The sequence below is a fragment of the Lepidochelys kempii genome, unplaced genomic scaffold, assembly GCF_965140285.1.
Source record: "Lepidochelys kempii isolate rLepKem1 unplaced genomic scaffold, rLepKem1.hap1 scaffold_29, whole genome shotgun sequence".
Classification (NCBI taxonomy): Eukaryota; Metazoa; Chordata; order Testudines; family Cheloniidae; genus Lepidochelys; species Lepidochelys kempii.
Genome location: NW_027621931.1, coordinates 3,173,074 through 3,179,725, shown reverse-complemented (window position 1 = coordinate 3,179,725; position 6,652 = coordinate 3,173,074).

Here is a 6,652-nt window from a genome sequence, read left to right as displayed (position 1 = left end):
AGGGATTATTGGGGGGGTTCTGATCTGTTCCTGCAGGAGGGAGAGGGACAGCAAATACATGGGAGAGGGGAAGGTTTGCACCGTCTGGTTTGGAGGTTGGAGCGGGGACAGGAAATGCACAGGGTGGAGAAAGGGAGGAGACCAGGGGGTGGCAGACCTGCTGGGAGTTGTTTAATAAGTGGCCTAGATTCTTGGAACAGACCCATGAGGTTCGGAGGTGGAAATGCTCCAATTTGGTGAACAGAAAATAACGCACGTAGATGGGGCTGGGAAAAAGGACCAGACTCGTAGTGCTGGAGCCTGACCCAACTAACCAGTGGGTGCCTTTAAATATGAAGGGGGAAGCCACCAGTCAGGCTTAGGGGAGATTCCCCTGCCTCATATCCAGCTCCTCACAAGGAGGAGGGTGTTGGGCTTCCTACAAGAGATCTCTCCCTAGACTCTGCTCGGGGCAGCATCTCCGGTATCAGTCTGTGGCTAGTAGGTGTGTGATGGATCTGCTGGGAGAGAGGAGGGGCTCTCTCTTCGCCCCCTCACCCTGGTGTTTCCTGGGTGCTCTGAGCGGGGTGGGGGTGGGACTCTGTTGGCTGCGGTCCACCCAGAGTTTCCGTTGGATTGGCTCCTCTCCCCCGTGAATAGTGGGGCTGTGAGTGGGGCAGCAGGTCCTGAGTGTGGGGCTCTGGCTCTTTCAGGGGCCGGTGACCTTCGAGGAGGTGGCTGTGTATTTCACCAGGGAAGAGGGGGCTCTGCTGGACCCCGCTCAGAGAGCCCTCTCCAGAGATGTCATGCAGGAGACCTATGAGACTGTGACCTCGCTGGGTAAGGGTTCCTGTCCCCTTGGTTCTTGGAAGGGGAACTGAAGAGATGAGGTTCACGCCACCCCCACAATGCCACCTCTGCTCTGTCCTGTTCCAGCATCACTCCAGCATGCCAGTGACACACACACGACCAGAGACCCTCCCCTGCTGCTGAACGCTGTGGGAAGAGAGCACAGGAGCAGAATCGCACAGTGTCAAATATCTCCTGTTTGCACAAATAAAATGGGGGGTTAGGTCCAGCATATCGAACAGAAGCTTCCTACCCCTGGCCTTCTCTCAAACCCTGAGCCTTCTCCACCCAGACCAGAATGTGCTTGGGGTGTAAGAAGCAGGCTGCTGGGGTCAGAGCGGCTGGTCCAGGGTTACTGATCACACAGACCTTGAATGCTGGCTGGGGGAATCCAGACAAGGGAGCTCCAGCAGCAGAACATTGAAACTCAGCCAGGATTACAGATGACACAACTCCTCACTGCTCCGGATTGCCCCGTGCATGGGACAATGGCCTCGGTTGCTGGTGAAAATCCTTGAGACCTGGAGAGTTGCTCCCCCCATCCCCATGTGCACTAATCACAATCTACCTTCTCTGCAGACTTGGTTTTTTGAGTCCCTCATTCCTGAAGTCACATGACCCCAATTCTTATTTTTCACATTCTGCTTTTCTAGACTATTTAGAGTCTGTTGCTTGTGAATGATAGTTTCTAATTTCCCAGTGTTCTCCACAGCCAGGGATTTTCCTACTCCCTCCCATTGCACTGGACTCACTAGGTTCCCTGGTATTTAAGAACGGCCACACTGGGACAGACCAAAGGTCCATCTAGCCCAGTGTCCTGTCTTCCGACAGTGACCAGCGCCGGGTGTCCCAGAGGGAATGAACAGAACAGGGAATCATGAAGTGATTCATCTCCTGTCACCCATTCACAGCTTATGACAAACAGAAGTTAGGGACACCATCCCTGCCTATCCTGGCTAATAACCATTCACGGACTTGTCCTCAATAGATTTCTCATGGTGTTTGTTTGTTTTTTTTGTATCCCTATTATAATCTTGGCCTTCACAACGTCCTCTGGCAAGGAGTTCCCCAGGTTGACTGTGCGTTGTGTGAAGAAATACTTCCTTTTGTTTCTTATAAACCTCTGCCTTTTAATTTGATTGGTTGATTCCTAGTCCTTGTGTTCTGAGAAGGAGTAAATTACACTTCCTTCTTTAATTTCTCCACAGCAGACATGCTTTTATAGACCTCTCTCATATGCCCTCTTGTCTCTTTTCCAAGCTGAAAAGTCCCAGTCTTACATATCTCTCCTCATACAGAAGCTGTTTCATACTCCTAGTCCGGGTTTTTTTGCCCTTTTCTGAACCTTTTCCAATTGCAATGTATCTTTTTTGAGATGGGCCGACCACATCTGCACACAATATTCAAGATGTGGGCGTACCATGGATTTATATAGAGGCAAGTAATGTACTGTCTTATTATCTATCCCTTTCTTAATGATTCCCAACACCCTGTTTGCTTTTTGACTGCCTCTGCACCCTGAGTGGATGTTTTCAGAGAACTATCGACAATGACTCCAAGATCCCTCTCTTGAGTGGAAACAGCTAATGTAGACCCCATCATTTTATATGTATAGTTGGGATTATGTTTTCCAATGGGCTGCACTAGGTGCTATCCTGACATCTAGGACTGCTGAGATCCTGCATTCAGTGATATCCCTGCCCTTCCTGTTCCCTTTCTCCACTGAACCCCACCAGCCCATTCTTAGTGTTCCCAGCTTCCCCAGGACTCTCTCATTGTGTCTGGACCTCTCTCTCTCTGCAAGAAGCAGTTCCAGGGAGACTTGTCCTCTGTCTGGAGTCTTCAACTTCTGGGACATGGATTTACTTTCTCTGTGTTTTAGGAGATGCTTTGAAATTGAGTGTCTGTGACATTAACCACAGTGCAATCTTGACTGGTTGAACAGCTGTTTCCCCTCAGTTGCCCAAGCTGGGGTGGCTTTTACACTGCTTTACTGTGAGAACAGCCACTCCTGGGCAGTTAACACCCAGTCTCCAGCATGTAACTCGCTGCCAGCTACACAGTATTGAGCGCTGTTAGTCAGCGACTCACGAATTACAGTGCACCACAGGAGAAACCCAGAAAATTCTCTGGTCCCGGACTTTTGTGCATCTTTCACTGTCCAGCACACTACTGAACGTCGCAAGGTCATATGAAGTCTGTCATTTCATCAGTGGAAAAGTGACACGTGCCAGCCTTGTTATCCCAAATGGATTTTCCAATACACTTTAATCCCAACACACTGGGTAGATGAAACAATAAAATGAGATGGCTAACTACCGGCAAAAAAACCATATTAATTGACTACACAGGTAATGAGGTATAAAAGCCAGAATTGTTTACAAAAGAAATGCAAGATAAAACCCAAACTAACATCTAAGTTAACAAGCTAAAACGGATACAAAGCAAATGTTTCTCTCACTATATCCTGAGGCAGGCTTGCAGTGAGATATATCACTATATCCTGAGGCAGGCTGGCTGTCCTTTCAGCCAGAAGTCCCCCTAATTCGCCCCTGCTGCCAAGTTCAGTTTCTTCAGGAGCTGTCATGAGCAGAGGAAAAGGGGGAGAGAGAGAGTCTCAAGCATTTTCCTCCCCTCTTTTTATAATTCAGTCCTTTGTAGGACAAACAACTTCAGTTCTCAGCTGAGTCATGGTGACCGGCTGTCTGTTGTAGCTATGAGCTTCAAGTGGTCCCTGTGAAGGAATGTAAATGTCTTCTTCACACCTTCCCCCTCCTGGGGAATGGCAATTTGACCAGCTGCTTGCCTTGCTGTCTCTGAGGAACTGGTCTGAGGGTGTTCCCCAGAATTGTAACTTTTTCACTAATAGGATACAGTAAAATCTCATAATTTTACATAGTGTTGCTACACATATTTTAACAGGAGGAGAATATTCTGTAGATTATGCATTTTCAAATGATACCTCAAACAAGCCATACTATGTAAATAATTGATCATAGTTTTCTAGAAGAGTGAACATAGGGGTTGTGACAGGGTCAGGCCAGATGGCTAAGTAGGTCCCTTTTCCTTGGGTAAAGTAACAGAACAATCAGGAACCTTCTGGAGACCAGTAAGACAGGCTGATTCGAACACCTGCAACCAATCAAGAAGCTACTTGAATCAATTGAGGCAGGCTAATCAGGGCACCTGGGTTTTAAAAAGGAGCTCACCTCAGTTAGTGAGGTGCGTGTGAGGAGCTGGGAGCAAGGGGCGCGAGGAGCTGAGAGTGAGAACATGGCCTATTGGAGGACTGAGGAGTACAAGCATTGTCAGACACCAGGAAGAAGGTCCTATGGTGAGGATAAAGAAGGGGTTGGGAGGAGGCCATGGGGAAGTAGCCCAGGGAGTTGTCGCTGTCGCAGAGCTGTTCCAGGAGGCATTCCAGACAGGTGCATTCCACAGGGCCCTGGGCTGGAGCCCGGAGTAGAGGGCGGGCCCGGGTTCCCCCCAAATCCTCCCAACTCCTGGTCAGACACAGGAGTCATCGACCTGGACTCTGGGTTCAGAAAAACGGCCAAGCTGAGGGCTGCCGGGAAGCTCCAAGGCGAGCAAATCCGCCAATAAGCGCAAGACCCACCAAGGTAGAGCAGGAACTTCGTCACAGGGTACAGACTGTGCCTGTCTGTGTGTGTCCCCAGCAGATATGTGGGTATTTCAATCCCTCATAAGCAGAGTGCTCAGCATCTTCAGGGACCCAGGGAGCTGGTCCTGGGAATTCACTGGTTTACTAGGCGTGACACTGTAGGGAATTGTGAGACACTTTAATAATAATAATTAATAATAAAATACCAAGATGATGAAATTGCAATGAATCATGCTAGATATGCCATGTAAGGTGTCAGTGAAAATGCTATGATTTTCCAAGTATGATCATTTTGTTTCTATGTTTTGTACCACCTTTGTGTTGTGAGTTATAGAGATGTAGGGTATATCTGTATTTCCAGACTTGTGCAGTGTTTCTGGGTGACACCCCCGGACAGACTGGCATCAGCACTGCCGAGCCTCTTCACTGGCCTGTCAAGGGTCATCAGCTGTACAAGGAGCCCATGAAAAGAACCAAGGGGATACACCTATTGAGTCAGCAAGACATGCAGGGGTATGCCTGTGTACTGAGACCTCCAGGGCTTTTCCATGCCATGTGCTGTGAAGCTTGTGTTTGGGACACAGGAAGTACAAGCCACAAGGCAAAGGGAATAGAAAGGGCAGCTGCATCATCTTCATTTTCTCTTCAATCCCTCTTCCTACCTCTGGAGCAACTTCTCTGCAAACTGAAGCCTTGAACAAAGGACTGAATGACCCATCCAAGCTGTGGATGTGTTCCAGACGGACTTTCAAGCCAGGAACTCACCAATACTGTGAAGAACCCGATATATAGATTTCTGAATGTATCTGACCTTTCCTTCTTTCCTTTAGTTTAGAGGCTAAAGGATTGGCTGGCAGCCTGGTATTTTGGGCAAGATCCAAACCTTTTTTTTAAGGTCAGCCTTGACAAAGCCCTGGCTGGGATGATTTAATTGGGGATTGGTCCTGCTTTGAGCAGGGGGTTGGACTAGATGATCTCCTGAGGTCCCTTCCAACCCTGAGATTCTATGATTCAAACGTGTGCTGACCTGGTAATATGGTTGACCCTTTGGGGTCAGAACATTGTGTTTCTGTGACCAGAATTTTTAAATAAGCTCTCACTGTACCGAACACAGGTGCTGATTGGGAGTCAGAGAACTGGAATGCAATAAAGGGGGCTGTGTGATCTTTTTCAGCTTCTCAATAACCAGTGTGGGGGATCAGAAGCATAGTTTGTGAGTGGTCGGTGATTTTAACTTCAGTGTTAGCCATCAGTTCTGGGAGCATCTTCTCTCCCTTTTTTAGCCTGCCCTGACCTTAGCGTTTTCAGTCAGGACTCCCCAAGGCACACCAGGTCACACTAATCCCTGAAGTGAAATTAATAGAATGTTTTGTTTTTTTTATGACAGAGTCTTATGCAATCACCTGAACTCCTTTGTTTTCTTTCATCTGAGCAGGGTTTCCCATTTCCAAACCTGATGTGTTTTCCCAGCTGGAAGAAGGGGAAGAGCCATGGGTCTCAGAGCTCCAGGGTTCAGAGGAAAGACAGACCCTGAGAGCTCCCTGCAAAGGTGAGGAAACATGAAACCAACTCAGAATCTGTAAGTGCCTGAAGGAAACATCTGGGCTGCCCTACGAAGCCCTTGGGAGGTCACTCAGTTCATTATTGTCCCTAGCAGGGGTCATAACCTCAGGGTAACTATAGCTCATGGCTTCCTGTAGATCCGAGCAGACATCAGGCAGTAGCTTCCTCCCTTCCCCCCATGAATGTGATGGGATGTGAAGGCTGAATTGATCCCCTCCTCTCTCCTATTTAGGGGAAGTGTTTGGAGGAGTTCAGTTCCTGCTTTTATTTGACCTCTCTCCAGCACTTTTTTTCGTTGGCCTTCCCCTTTCCATCCCTGTTTGAGGTTTCTGTCTCTACCGCAGCAGGTGATGCGATGGCATGTGAGAACGAGGAGCAGAATTCTCAGCAGGAAGATGCTGGGCAAGTGGATAAACACAGAGCATTATCACAAAGATCGGAAAGGAACGTGTCCAGGAGTCATGAGCAGGGAAAATCCTGTGAGATTCAGCACAGACCAGAGAGAGAGCAGGGAAATCGGCCAAGGGATAAAGTGGGTAAATTAATTTCCTGTCGGGGAACTCAGAAGGAGCTCAAGGAAAGCACAACACAGCAGGAAATCCTCAGGGGAAAGACAAAAAATGCATGCACTGAGTGTGG